At 36.5% G+C, this 16,410-nt stretch overlaps 1 protein-coding gene across 14 annotated transcripts in view; it reads left to right on the forward strand.

Annotated features, from left to right (window-relative positions):
* rbfox1 (RNA binding fox-1 homolog 1) overlaps positions 1-16,410 on the forward strand; it is a 783,527-nt gene that overhangs the window by 506,077 nt on the left and 261,040 nt on the right. Inside the window, exon 3 of one of the 14 annotated variants that reach the window (XM_062036679.1) lies at positions 9,067-9,189. The exons of the other annotated variants lie outside the window; for them this stretch is intronic. The gene's annotated coding sequence lies outside the window, so the exon portion shown is untranslated. The remainder of the gene's footprint in view (positions 1-9,066; positions 9,190-16,410) is intronic. 14 annotated transcript variants of the gene reach the window in all.

The raw sequence follows: 16,410 nt of genomic DNA on the forward strand, positions 1-16,410 counted from the left end.
ATTGCGAATGATAGAGAAAAAATAAAATAAAAAAATGCATTCTCTGTATTTTCTTAAAAACTCCAAAAACCCTTTGTGTACTGAAAAAATCTAAATGTTCCATAGAAATGAATGGCTTTTTTTTATTCCGGCATCAAATTATTCATAATAACAACATAGCTGTAAACCAAGGAAGGCACACACTACATACACAAAGCCTTACCAGGCGTTTTTTTCTCTCAAGGAATGCTGAAATAAAATCTTCTGAAGCCCAGAACACTCTACACATTTCTCCAGTTTTAGTTTAGAGATAAGGAAAGATTGGCCTGGCCCACTAGCATCCCTCTTTATGTTTGTGAACTTTATAGTCTATACATTTAGAGTGATGTGATAATCAAACATTCTAGAAGTCTAGAATGAAAGAGTATATAAGAGAATTGACAGAGTGTGTTTACCTTCAGTGCTGAATGGTGAGCAGAGGCAGAGTTTGTAGCGTCTTCTTTAGCTCCCTTTCCATTTTTATGTACTCACTGTCCAGGTGCCATTTGACGCCCGGTATCGTGCTAATTAGCTGCCTGAAAGCGGGTGACTCCACTGTAGAAATAGCCTGCAATGTCTCTATCAATGTTGTCCTGGCTAGCAGTGCCTCGTTAAAATCCAGCCGCTGTTGCTTAGGAGGGGAAGTGTGTCTCTCTTTGCTAGCTTCGTCGAAGCATGTTGCTTTTGTAGCTGTTTCAGCAGATTTGAATTGCTAGGATGGGATCTTCGATCCAAGACACAACTTACATTTAACCAAAATGTTCTTTTCTTTGCGGTCGACAAAAGAAGAGTAGTGAGAATATCTACATGTTAAGAAACTCGGCTTCGGCTCGTCTTGTTAGTAAACACAGACACGCCCCCTCCCACACACACACACTTGTGCATACATGCTCTGCAAGTTCCTAGTTCCTCGGAGTCAATGGAGTTGATAGATAGAGGTACCCGTGAGTGACCCGATTCATAATAAACTCGTGACTTTTAAACGACTCGTTCAATTTCCAGCAACCCGATATTATATGGGAATGAATCCTCTGAACACTTGTGTGCATTTCCTGCCTTAGCTTGGAGATACAAAGTGTCGACATCAGCACCTCTGCTTAGTGCAAGATCTCCCTCTCTTTCGCTCGCCCTCCCTCGTTCTTGCTCTCTCCCCAGACATTCTCACACACATACACACACACACACACACACACACACACACACACACACACACATAGTAATCAATCATTTGTGCTGTCTCTCGCTCTCCCCCGCTTGGGCTGACAGGTCCTATTTGTTATACAGCATCCACAATGCTGCGCTATGCTAGTCACTGGCCCAAGACCAACGTGCGCACACACACACACACACACACACACACACACACACACACACACACACACACACACACACACACACACACACACACACACACACACACACACACACACACTCTTGTATTTTTTACCTTCTGGAGACCTCCGAAAAATGCCTACCTCTTGAGGACCACCCTTTCTAGATATATAAAGATTTGTATTTGCAACATTGATAATATACACATCCATCCATCCATTTTCTACCGCTTGTCCCTTTTGGGGTGGCGGGGGGTGCTGGAGCCTATCTCAGCTGCATTCGGGCGGAAGGCGGGGTACACCCTGGACAAGTCGCCACCAATATATACATACTATGTGAATATAAAAAAAGCTTTTTGTGGAAAAATGAGTTGGAATTTCACAGGAAAAACTTAGAATGTTGGCAGTATTATAATAAAAGTCGTCATTTTACTCGACGCAAGTCCAAATTTTACAAGAAAAACGGAACATTATGTGCAATATTATGATAAAAGTTGGAATTTTAATCAATAAGAGTCACAATTTTACCAGAAAAGCTTAAAATGTTGGGCAATGTTTATGAAAAGAGTCGTAACTTTACTCGACAAAAGTCCCAATTTTATAAGAAAACTTAAAAATTTGGGCAATGTCATAATAATAATCGGAATTTTACTTGGCAAAATTATGACAAAAGTCGTCATTTTGGAAGAAAACTTTAAAAATGTTGGGCAATATTGTAATAATAATCGGAATTTTACTTGGCAAAATTATGACAAAAGTCATAATTTTATAAGAAAAACGGAACATTATGTGCAATATTATGACAAAAGTTGGAATTTTAATCAACAAGAGTCACAATTTTACCTGGAAAGCTTAAGATGTTGGGCAAATTTTATGAAAAGAGTCATAACTTTACTCGACAAAAGTCCCAATTTTATATGAAAACGTAAAAATTTGGGCAATGTCATAATAATAATCGGAATTTTACTTGGCAAAATTATGACAAAAGTTGTCATTTTGGAAGAAAACTTTAAAAATGTTGGGCAATATTGTAATAATAATCGGAATTTTACTTGGCAAAATTATGACAAAAGTCATAATTTTATAAGAAAAACGGAACATGTGTGCAATATTATAATACAAGTTGGAATTTTAATCAATAAAAGTCACAATTTTACCAGAAAAGCTTAAAATGTTGGGCAAATTTTATGAAGAGTCGTAAATTTACTCAACAAAAGTCCCAATTTTATATGAAAACGTAAAAATTTGGGCAATGTCATAATAATAATCGGAATTTTACTTGGCAAAATTATGACAAAAGTTGTCATTTTGGAAGAAAACTTTAAAAATGTTGGCAATATTGTAATAATAATCGGAATTTTACTTGACAAAATTATGACAAAAGTCATAATTTCATAAGAAAAACTGAACATTATGTGCAATATTATGATAAAAGTTGGAATTTTAATCTATAAGAGTCACAATTTTACCAGAAAAGCTTTAAATATTGGGAAAATTTCATGAAGAGTCGTAACTTTACTCGACAAAAGTCCCAATTTTATAAGAAAACTTAAAAATTTGGGCAACTTCATAATAATAATCGGAATTTTACTTGGCAAAATTATGACAAAAGTCGTCATTTTGGAAGAAAACTTTAAAAATGTTGGCAATAATATAATAATGATCAGGGGCCGTACTTATCAAGCTTCTTAGAGTGCCATTTTACACTTAAGTCCTGAGAATTTGCGAAATGTAGTCCTACTCTCAAACTTAAAAATAAAAGCTTTTTATCAACGTTCTTAAGTCTAAGAATCACTCCTACTCTCCACGATATTTAAGAGACCTTCAGAGGTGTCTTAAGTGGTTAGGAGTTGCCAGCAGGGGATGGCACTGAGGCGAGAGAGACGTGCGCGAACGTTCAGGGAACGGAACAATGTTTTTTTTTTTTTGATGACGAGCAGCTGATCAAACGGTATCGTTTAGACAGAGCGGGTATTATTTTTGTCACAGATTTAATACTTTTCGATTCCTTGTTGATTTCTGCATGTGGCTGCAGTGGGCTAGTATATATAGAGCCACCCACACCAGTTTCAAATTAGTTGCCTAATTAATGAATTGGAAAGAAAATGTTATGACAGTAGCGTATGTGTGTGGCCGTGAGGTGAGTGACGTCAGTGAGTGTGTGGGCGAGAGAAGAGAGGGAGCGGTAGCGTGAGTGCCGGCGGGGACTAGTTTGTTTTGTATTATTTTGTAGTTTATTGTCAAAATATACACTCCCATTGTCCACTTAAATATTTCCAAGATATTTCTTTATTCTTAGACAACAGATTCCCTTCCGTGATTGGTCATTTCTATGGACACAGAAATGACGTCACCTAAAATTCCGTTTACGGCACATAGTAATGTCGTAATTCAGCTCTGAGTGTGACACTTAAGATTCAGTCCTACACTTCGCTGAAAGTGTGAGTAAGACGCTTGATAACTAACTTTTAAGTGCAGCTTTCAGCGAAGAATTTATTTACTCTTAAGTCAACTCTTAGCAGACTTCTTAGGAGTAATTCTAAGAAGCTTGATAAGTACGGCCCCATAATTTTACTTGTCAAAATTATGACAAAAGTCATAATTTTATAAGAAAAACGGAACATTATGTGCAATTTTATGATAAAAGTTGGAATTTTAATCAATAAGAGTCACAATTTTACCAGGAAACCTTAAAATGTTGGGCAAAATTTATGAAAAGAGTCATAACTTTACTCGACAAAAGTCCCAATTTTATAACAAAACTTTAAAATTTGGGCAATGTCATAATAATAATCAGAATTTTACTTTGCAAAATTATGACAAAAGTCATCATTTTAGAAGAAAACTTTAAAAATGTTGGCAATATTATAATAATAATCGGAATTTTACCTGGCAAAATTCTGACAAAAGTCATCATTTTATAAGAAAACTTTAAAATTTGGGCAGAATCAAAATAATAATCTGAATTTTACTCAGCAAAATTATGACCAAAGTCCTGACTTTACTCGAAAAATGTCCCTATTTTACAACAACAACAAAAAAAATTGGCAATATTGTGATAAAAGTCAGAATTTTATATGACAAATGTCACCATTTTGCATTAAAAAGTAATACGTTTACATGAAATAGTAATACTTTTACGGGAAAATATTGCAATGTTACAGAAACAGAAAGAATATGAGAAATTGTTCCCAATTTTATAAGAAAAAAGTCGACACATTGTGAGAAAAAGACTGCTTTTAGCTTATTTATTTATTTATTTTTTGTAATTGGTTTTTAATCTTCATTATTTACTTCAAGTTATTACAGTATGTCTCTATATACATATTTATTTATTTTTATAATTTTTTTTATAAATTTCAATTTCTTACACCCACTTGTTATTTCATATGTTGACCAGAGGGGGAGCACTTTTAAAACCGACACACAGTCAATTTGAAAAATCCCTCCTTTTTGGCACCACCATCATTTTGACAGATTTCACCACCAGGGGTGCAAATGAGATCTCTATTTTTTGTTTTTTGTAATGTGCTTAAGGCCGATGACAAACGAGTCAGGAACCACAGATGGCCCCTGTGCCGCACTTTGGGCAACACAGCTATAGAAGCTAACTGTTAATGGCCACTATAGTCTTAGTACCGTAGTGTGTTTGTTCATCCTACGGTCACATATGGGACGCGGGTTGTCTTACGTCAGCACCGGAAGTCGTAAAATCAGCTGTTCACCTGGCGGGGTTTTTCCGGGGATGAATAGGGAAGTCCTTCTTTAGCTGCCGTCTTGTTTTGTCATATATTGCTGCCTTTGCACCTGTCAATGTTTAGTTTTGTATGCACATTAAATCAACAAAAAAAAATCCTGACTTTGGAGCAATGTTCACGGACTCTAGTATTTGGCTCGCTATGATTTCGGTCCTAACCTGTTCACCTTGCGGGGGTTTTCCGGGGATGAATAGGGAAGTCCTTCTTTAGCTGCCGTCTTGTTTTGTCATATATTGCTGCCTTTGCACCTGTCAATGTTTACTTTTGTATGCACATTAAATCAACAAAAACAAATCCTGACTTTGGAGCAATGTTCACGGACTGTAGTATTTGTCTCTCTATGATTTCGGTCCTAACCTGTTCACCTGGCGGGGTTTTTTACGGGGATGAATAGGGAAGTCCTTCTTTAGCTGCCGTCTTGTTTTTGTCATATATTGCTGCCTTTGCACCTGTCGATGTTTACTTTGGTATGCACATTAAATCAACAACAAAAAATCCTGACTTTGGAGCAATGTTCACGGACTCTAGTGTTTGTCTCTCTATGATTTCGGTCCTAACCTGTTTACCTGGCGTGGTTTTTGCGGGGATGAACAGGGAAGTCCTTCTTTAGCTGCCGTCTTGTTTTTGTCATATATTGCTGCCTTTGCACCTGTCGATGTTTACTTTGGTATGCACATTAAATCAACAAAAAAAAAATCCTGACTTTGGAGCAATGTTCACAGACTCTAGTATTTGGCTCTCTATGATTTCGGTTCTAACTTGTTCACCTGGCGGGGTTTTTGCGGGGATGAATAGGGAAGTCCTTCTTTAGCTGCTGTCTTGTTTTTGTCATATATTGCTGCCTTTGCACCTGTCGATGTTTACTTTGGTATGCACATTAAATCAACAAAAAAAAAAATCTTACTTTGGAGCAATGTTCACAGACTCTAGTATTTGGCTCGCTATGATTTCGGTCCTCACCTGTTCACCTGGCGGGGTTTTTGCGGGGATGAATAGAGAAGTCCTTCAGCTGCTGTCTTATTTTTCTCATATATTGCTGCCTTTGCACCTGTTGATATGTACTTTGGTATGCACATTAAATCAACAACAAAAAAATCCTGACTTTGGAGCAATGTTCACGGATTCTAGTATTTGGCTCGCTATGATTTCGGTCCTAACCTGTTCACCTGGCGTGGTTTTTGCGGGGATGAATTGGGAAGTCCTTCTTTAGCTGTCATCTTGTTTTTGTCATATGTTGCTGCCTTTGCACCTGTCGATGTTTACTTTGGTATGCGCATTAAATCATCAAAAAAAAATCCTGACTTTGGAGCAATGTTCACGGACTCTAGTATTTGGCTCGCTATGATTTCGGTCCTAACCTGTTCACCTGGCGGGGTTTTTTACGGGGATGAATAGGGAAGTCCTTCTTTAGCTGCCGTCTTGTTTTGTCATATATTGCTGCCTTTGCACCGGTCGATGTTTACTTTTGTATGCACATTAAATCAACAACAAAAAAATCCTGACTTTGGAGCAATGTTCACGGACTCTAGTATTTGGCTCGCTATGATTTCGGTCCTAACCTGTTCACCTTGCGGGGGTTTTCCGGGGATGAATAGGGAAGTCCTTCTTTAGCTGCCGTCTTGTTTTGTCATATATTGCTGCCTTTGCACCTGTCGTTGTTTACTTTGGTATGCGCATTAAATCAACAAAAAAAAATCCTGACTTTGGAGCAATGTTCACGGACTCTAGTGTTTGTCTCTCTATGATTTCGGTCCTAACCTGTTTACCTGGCGGGGTTTTTTACGGGGATGAATAGGGAAGTCCTTCTTTAGCTGCCGTCTTGTTTTTGTCATATATTGCTGCCTTTGCACCGGTCGATGTTTACTTTTGTATGCACATTAAATCAACAACAAAAAAATCATGACTTTGGAGCAATGTTCACAGACTCTAGTATTTGTCTCTTTATGATTTCGGTCCTAACCTGTTCACCTGGCGGGGTTTTTTACGGGGATGAATAGGGAAGTCCTTCTTTAGCTGCCGTCTTGTTTTTGTCATATATTGCTGCCTTTGCACCTGTCGATGTTTACTTTGGTATGCACATTAAATCAACAAAAAAATCCTGACTTTGGAGCAATGTTCACGGACTCTAGTATTTGGCTCGCTATGATTTCCATCCTCACCTGTTCACCTGCCGAGGTTTTTTCCGGGGATGAATAGAGAAGTCCTTCTTTAGCTGCCGTCTTGTTTTGTCATATATTGCTGCCTTTGCACCTGTCAATGTTTACTTTGGTATGCACATTAAATCAACAACAAAAAAAATCTTACTTTGGAGCAATGTTCACGGACTCTAGTATTTGGCTCGCTATGATTTCGGTCCTCACCTGTTCACCTGGCGGGGATGAATAGAGAAGTCCTTCTTCAGCTGCTGTCTTATTTTTCCTCATATATTGCTGCCTTTGCACCTGTCAATGTTTACTTTGGTATGCACATTAAATTAAAAAAAAAAAATCCTGACTTTGGAGCAATGTTCACGGATTCTAGTATTTGGCTCCCTATGATTTCGGTCCTAACCTGTTCACCGGTCCTCATATGGACGGTACTTTTTCCTTGTTGACGTCTCAAGAAGGGTAGCAATACAAGAACACGCACACACACACACACACACACACACACACACACACACACACACACACACACACACACACACACACACACACACACACACACACACACACACACACACACACACACACACACATACACACACACACACTGATTCATGCTATTGTACCCTGATGGATTTTCCTCATATTTAAATGATTTCTTTTTTAGGATTTTAGTTAAATAAACTCAATTTGACTTCACCCTTGCCTTATTCATACATAAACATCGTTATAGTCTTTGGAAATGTCCCCCTTTGCCCAAATATTGTGTTTTTTTTTTTTCTCGAAACAAACACCCGAAGGAAGTGATATATTTCATGGTTGGGTTAACTGGTATCTCACAAAAGGGTGGAGATTATATTGTAACCACTGGAAAGAAGAACAGAAGAGGAAAAACTAATAGATGGGAAAGGATTAAGGACAGATGAGAAAATAAACAAACGGAAAAGAAAAACCAAACAGAAAGGATGTGTGTGCAAGTATGTGTGTGTGTGTGTGTGTGTGTGTGTGTGTGTGTGTGTGTGTGTGTGTGTGTGTGTGTGTGTGTGTGTGTGTGTGTGTGTGTGTGTGTGTGTGTGTGTGTGTGTGTGTGTGTGTGTGTGTGTGTGTGTGTGTGTGTGTAGTCGTCTTGCCAACCTCAGCATTTTTTCTGCACATTATTCTTGGTCATTTGATTTGAGAGGCTCTCAGGGTGAACCTGCCGATGCAAGCACTTTTGCAACGGAGCTGCACGCACACACACACACACACACACACACACACAAGTACATACACGCCTACACACAGATAATTTTCCTGAAGCGGAATTTCTGACTGCCTCATGGGACGGTGCGCGTGTATGCAAACATAATAATAATAGTACCTCTTCTCTCCCTCAAAAATACAGAAGAGCGGTTTTAAATAGATTAGCGCCAATATTCTCTGCACCACATGACTGTTATGTGCTCTGATGCCTTAATATACATGTTGACCTTTTTTTTTTTTTAAGGACACATGAACTATCCCCTTATTAAAACTGAGAATAACTGATTAATTACATTAATTCCAACAGTATTGAGCATGCACACCAATTTAATCATAATAATAATAATAATAGATTTTATTTGTAAAAAGCACATTACATTGAGTAAACAACCTCAAAGTGCTACACTGTATTAAAACCAATAAAAATAAAAAGATAATAAAAAATAAAAATATAAACTACAACAGCCAAATAGCTAAAACTAGTATGCATATATTTTAAAAAAGACTTTTTTTTTTAAAAAGAAGGGTTTTTAAGCCTTTTTTAAAAGCATTCACAGTCTGTGGTGCCCTCAGGTGGTCAGGGAGAGCGTTCCACAGACTGGGAGCGGCGGAGCAGAAAGCCCTGCCTCCCATAGTTCGTAGCTTCGTCCTCGGAGGTTGGAGGAGGTCAGCCTGTCCTGAGCGGAGGATTTGGGGGTGAGTAGTTCTTTGAGGTAGAGGGGGGCATTACCATGGAGGCACTGGTGGGTTAGTAGGGAGACTTTGTATTCAATTCTGAGTGGAACAGGAAGCCAGTGAAGGGATTTGAGAGTTGGTGTGATATGGTCGTATCAATTTCAGTAATATCAAGCAATATTTTAGCCAATTAATAAACAATTTAACTACTTAAACTCTGGGGCCTTTTCTTTAAATAAATAAAAATAAAAGACTAATCAAATAAGTCAGCATTAAAATAAATAAAGTAGAATCATATCTTTCAGATTTCTTGTTTGGAGTCTCCACAATGAGTCGATCGCATGTTTGCTTTGGCTTTATTTGTTTTTTTTTTAATATTATTGATCATAAATCTGGTTTTATTTGACATACTTTTAATTTATAATCATTAAGAAACTGCAAAAAAATTTTTTTACAAGAGACAATGAGAAAGCATAACTAGATGGGGTGTAAAAAAAAAAAAAAAAAGGTACGATTTTTATTTGTAAAGATTCTTAATCGGTAAAAAAAAAAAAAAATCAAAAATCGATTTAAAAAAGAATTTTTTTTTTTTTTAAAATCTGTTCCTTCCAGCTACTCAAGCAAATCATATTGTTGATGTCGATCAGAGGTGTCAAAGTAGTTTTCACTGAGGGCCACATCGCAGTTATGTTTGGCCCCAGAGGGCCGCTTCTAACAGTGAATACTATTATTACACCATTTTTGTATGCATTATGCATTTCATTAGTATTTTTTTTTAAACTAAAATGTAAAAAATGGTGTGTTGCAATAATTTCACCTCAAAAATGAGTGTATATTACTATAAGTGGAAAAATAGTACTGCTGTTTAAATGGTAAAAAAGGCATCTCAGTTGCCAGAATTTTACTGTAAAATTTGTTTTTTTTACTGTAAATAAAAAAAACTGCAATTTTACAGTAAAATGTTGGCACCTGAGCTGACAGTGTGTCTGTTTTTTTTAAACCGCAAATCAACAACTGTAATTGTGTCGGTGTATTACTGTAAATGCCAAAACGGCACCACAGTTTATTACAGTAAAAAAAAGTACTGTTTTTTTTTTTTTCATTTAGAGAAAAATGCTGTAAAAACCACAGTAAATTTCACAATTTGACCATGAAATCTATTGCTACTTTTACATTGCATAATTTGATGGATAACTTGCTTCGAAATCATTATTATTAGTATTTATTTCTATTTAAAAAATGGTTGGAATGTAAGATCATATATTTTTGCATAATTAGACAATATTTAAGTTAACATAATTTGCGATTACATGGAGTACATATGTTTTCACCCAAAATAGGGAAAAAAAAGAATACATTTAGTAAGAAAAGTTACAGTACTTTATTGATACATATTATTTCCAGGCTTTCAAGGGCCAAATAAAATGAAGTGACGGGCCACATCTGGCCCCCGGGCCACATCTGGCCACCAAAGATGTAGATGATCATATCTACTGGACTACACACACACACACACACACACACACACACACACACACACACACACACACACACACACACACACTTGTATTTTTTACCTTCTAGAGACCTCCAAAAAATGCCTACCTCTTGAGGACCAACCTTTCTAGATATATAAAGATTTGTATTTACAACATTAATAATATACATCCATCCATCCATTTTCTACTGCTTGTCCCTTTTGGGGTCGGGGGGGGGGGGGGGGGGGGGGTGCTGGAGCCTATCTCAGCTGCATTCGGGCGGAAGGCGGGGTACACCCTGGACAAGTCGCCACCAATATATACATACTAAGTAAATACAAAACAAGCTTTTTGTGGAAAAATGAGTTGGAATTTCACAGGAAAAACTTAGAATGTTGGCAGTATTATAATAAAAGTCGTCATTTTACTCGACGCAAGTCAAAATTTTACAAGAAAAACGGAACATGTGTGCAATATTATGATAAAAGTTGGAATTTTAATCAATAGGAGTCACAATTTTACCAGAAAAGCTTAAAATGTTGGGCAAATTTTATGAAAAGAGTCAAAAGTCCCAATTTTATAAGAAAACTTAAAAATGTGGGCAATGTCATAATAATAATCGGAATTTTACTTGGCAAAATTATGACAAAAGTCATCATTTTAGAAGAAAACTTTAAAAATGTTGGCAATATTATAATAATAATCTGAATTTTGCTTGGCAAAATTATGACAAAAGTCATAATTTTATAAGAATACTTTTAAATTTTGGCAGAATCAAAATAATAATCGGAATTTTACTCAGCAAAATTATGACCAAAGTCATGACTTTACTCAAAATTAAAAATTTGGGCAATGTCATAATAATAATCTAAATTTTACTTGGCAAAATTATGACAAAAGTCATCATTTTAGAAGAAAACTTAAAAAATGTTGGCAATATTATAATATTCGGAATTTTATTTAGCACAATTATGACCAATGTCATGACTTTACTCAAAATTAAAAATGTGGGCAATGTCATAATAATAATCGGAATTTTACTTGGCAAATTTATGACAAAAGTCATAATTTTAGAAGAAAACTTTAAAAATGTTGGCAATATTATAATAATAATCAGAATTTTACTTGGCAAAATTATGACAAAAGTCATAATTTTATAAGAATACTTTAAAATGTTGGCAGAATCAAAATAATAATCGGAATTTTACTCAGCAAAATTATGACCAAAGTCATGACTTTACTCAAAATTAAAAATTTGGGCAATGTCATAATAATAATCTAAATTTTACTTGGCAAAATTATGACAAAAGTCATCATTTTAGAAGAAAACTTTAAAAATGTTGGCAATATATAATAATAATCAGAACTTTACTTGGCAAAATTATGACAAAAGTCATCATTTTAGAAGAAAACTTTAAAATTTTGGCAGAATCATAATAATAATCGGAATTTTACTCAGCAAAATTATGACCAAAGTCATGACTTTACTCAAAATTAAAAATTTGGGCAATGTCATAATAATAATCTAAATTTTACTTGGCAAAATTATGACAAAAGTCATCATTTTAGAAGAAAACTTAAAAAATGTTTGCAATATTATAATAATATTCTGAATTTTATTTGGCAAAATTATGACCAAAGTCATGACTTTACTCAAAATTAAAAATGTGGGCAATGTCATAATAATAATCGGAATTTTACTTGGCAAAATTATGACAAAAGTCATCATTTTAGAAGAAAACTTTAAAAATGTCGGCAATATTATAATAATAATCGGAATTTTGCTTGGCAAAATTATGACAAAAGTCATAATTTTATAAGAATACTTTTAAATTTTGGCAGAATCAAAATAATAATCGGAATTTTACTCAGCAAAATTATGACCTTTACTCAAAAAATGTCACTAAAATAGGAAAAAAAAGAATACATTTAGTAAGAAAAGTTACAGTACTTTATTGATACATATTATTTCCAGGCTTTCAAGGGCCACATAAAATGAAGTGACGGGCCACATCTGGCCCCCGGGACACATCTGGCCACCTATGATGTAGAAGATCATATCTACTGTACAGATTTACTTTTGAAAAGAGAAGTGTGTGATACTTCTCGTGTTGCCTTCTTTGTATTTGACTTTGTTGAATGTTTGGGTATAATTTTATTCAACAAAACCAGTTTTCTTTTACGTAATATAGAAATTGATCAGAGCGGTTTATGTATTTTATGGAGGGATGTAGTTAATTATAGAACTGGCACCCAATGTTACTATAAAGTATTGACTTTGAATTAAGAATCGATTGTACATTTAATTATTAACCCCAAGAATGGAATACCCAAAGATTCCCAGCCAATATTCAGGTCACGAAATGTAAATGGAGTATTGTTGGTGGATTTTAGATGTTTTTTAGTGGGTTTTGTCGGCAGAATATAAGCAACAGGCTCCCATTGGCTCTATTGTAAGTGAACTTTTATTGACGTTTATTTACGAGATAGAATGCATTAAACAAGACGTGTGTATGAGAGAAAAGCTCTCATACGGATTGTGATTTACATACAAATATAGACACTTAAAAAATATGTATATTGTGTTCAACCACTAATATTTGCTATGTCCTGCTGGGAAACGCAGCGTCCTCAATACTAATGGAAAATGTCCACAGCAGGACGCTGGTTCTCAGGAGTAGGTTACTTCAATTGAGAAAATTGGTCTAACAGAGTAAACTAAACAAGAAAAAAATAAACAAAATGAAAAAAAGATTATATTTCTTTTAGGGATGTCAAATTCAACCATGATTAATCACAAAAAAATATTGCATTAATTGTGGATCAATGCAGTTTAATAACCCAAATTTATTTTGACTTTACTTAAACTATGCTGTAAGTTTTGAGCAAATACATTGCTAGTAAAACATACACTGAACCCTTTTGTTTTTGCTCCCATTTTAAATGAGTTCAACTCAAAGATCTAGAACTTTTACTATATACACAGAAGACCTATTCCTCTCCAATATTGTTCACAAATCTGTCTAAATCTGTGTTAGTGAGCATTTTTTCTTTGCCAAGATACTCCATCCCAATGTACACACTCTACACCAATGACTGCCGTAGCATCCCACCCACCACACCATACTTAAAATACTCAGATGACGCAGCCATTCTTGCACTCCTCTCCAAAAGTCAATCCATCCTGGACTATCATAACACAGTCAAACATTTCACAGAGTTATGCACAGCCAGTTATCTGGAAATCCATGTCAATAAAACAAAATAAATATGGTTCAACCCCCCCTCACCTCAGAACCCCATCATCATAAACACACAAACAGTTAAAACAGTTGACACTTTTAAAAACCTGGGTATTTAAAAGTGGGTATATAAACTCACTTTTGATCAGCACACCACGGACATTCAAAAAAGAAGTCAACAAAGACTATCAGCCATCCGAAAACTCAAAGGACTATACGTTGCACCTCACCTCCTGTTATTACTTTACCAAAGCATTGTTCAACCCATCCTTCTGTACTGTTCCACATGTTTTTTCACCATGCTTTTTGTAACCAACCAGACCAAACTCACACGTATTACAAACATAGCAGCTAAAATCATCGGCCTACCCACACCCAACATCTCAGACTTAAACCACAGGTCCATCATTCGACTGGCAAACACAATAGTCCAGGATATCACTCACCCACTGCACCAATACATCATCCCACTACCATCAGGGCGCAGGTACAGAACCATCAAATTCCGGAGGGCCCGCCTCAGGAAAAGCCTTATCCCTGCAGCTATAGCCGCCCTTAACAGCAGGCCCGGCCGACCTGTCTGACAAGCCTGTAAATGTGTGTTGGTCATGTATGATGTCTTTTTGTTGTTTTTGTTTTTGTGATGTGTAATGTCTATTGTTCAAATGTACAGCAGTGAAAATTAATTTCCCCAAGGAGACCAATAAATCTAAATCTAATCTCACAAGTGTGGCATATCAAAATGCTGATTGGTTTTTAATATTAGGCTTTAAAGAATTTGTCCAATTCTTTAATTATTTAATTACTCTTGAATGCTTCATAATAATCCCCTCAATTACCCCCCAAAATGGATGAACTCGCTGGAATATAAAGACAAATATAACATACATCCATAAACGTGGATGCATATGCAAAAGTGCAATATATTTATCTGTACAGTAATCTATTTATTTATATCTGCACCTTATTGCACTTTTATCCTGCACTACAACGAGCTAATGCAAGGAAATGTTGTTCTTATCTGTACTGTAAAGTTCAAATTTGAATGACGATAAAAGGAAGTTTAAGTCTAATGAATACGTCCACCGTCCATCTATACCAGTGGTCTTCAACGTTTTCTAGGCCAGGGACGGACAAACTGATGAAGAGATGGAGTGGGGACCCCTCACCTATATATCGTTTATACGGTTTGTGTTTTGTCGAAAACAAATCAATCAATGTTTATTTATATAGCCCTAAATCACAAGTGTCTCAAAGGGCTGCACAAGCCACAACGACAGCCTCGGTTCAGAGCCCACATAAGGGCAAGGAAAAACTCACAACCCAGTAGGATGTCAATATGAATGACTATGAGAAACCTTGGAGACCAGATGCAATGGACGTCGAGTGGGTCTGACATAATATTGTGAAAGTCCGGTCCATAGTGGATCTAACATAATAGTGAGAGTCCAGTCCATATTGGATCTAACATAATGGTGAGAGTCCAGTCCATAGTGGATCTAACATAATAGTGAGAGTCCAGTCCATAGTGGATCTAACATAATAGTGAGAGTCCAGTCCATAGTGGATCTAACATAATAGTGTGAGAGTCCAGTCCATAGTGGATCTAACATAATAGTGAGAGTCCAGTCCATAGTGGATCTAACATAATAGTGTGAGAGTCCAGTCCATAGTGGATCTAACATAATAGTGAGAGTCCAGTCCATAGTGGATCTAACATAATAGTGAGAGTCCAGTCCATAGTGGATCTAACATAATAGTGAGAGTCCAGTCCACAGTGGATCTAACATAGTAGTGAGAGTCCAGTCCATAGTGGATCTAACATAATAGTGAGAGTCCAGCCCATAGTGGATCTAACATAATAGTGTGAGAGTCCAGTCCATAGTGGATCTAACATAATAGTGAGAGTCCAGTCCATAGTGGATCTAACATAATAGTGTGAGAGTCCAGTCCATAGTGGATCTAACATAATAGTGAGAGTCCAGTCCATAGTGGATCTAACATAATAGTGAGAGTCCAGTCCATAGTGGATCTAACATAATAGTGAGAGTCCAGTCCATAGTGGATCTAACATAATAGTGTGAGAGTCCAGTCCATAGTGGATCTAACATAATAGTGAGAGTCCAGTCCATAGTGGATCTAACATAATAGTGAGAGTCCAGTCCATAGTGGATCTAACATAATAGTGAGAGTCCAGTCCATAGTGGGGCCTGCAGGAGACCATCCCGAGCGGGGACGGGTCAGCAGCGCAGAGATGTCCCCAACCGATGCACAGGCGAGCGGTCCACCCCGGGTCCCGACTCTGGACAGCCAGCACTTCATCCATGGCCACGGGACCTGCATAAAATAAAATAAACAGCAGATCAACTGGTCTAAAAAGGGGATCTATTTAAAGACTAGAGTATACAAATGAGTTTTAAGATGGGACTTAAATGCTTCTACTGAGGTAGCATCTCTAACTGTTACCGGGAGGGCATTCCATAGTACTGGGGCCCCAATAGAAAACGCTCTATAGCCCGCAG

This window comes from Entelurus aequoreus, linkage group LG25 (genome assembly GCF_033978785.1).
Source record: "Entelurus aequoreus isolate RoL-2023_Sb linkage group LG25, RoL_Eaeq_v1.1, whole genome shotgun sequence".
Lineage (NCBI taxonomy): Eukaryota > Metazoa > Chordata > Actinopteri > Syngnathiformes > Syngnathidae > Entelurus > Entelurus aequoreus.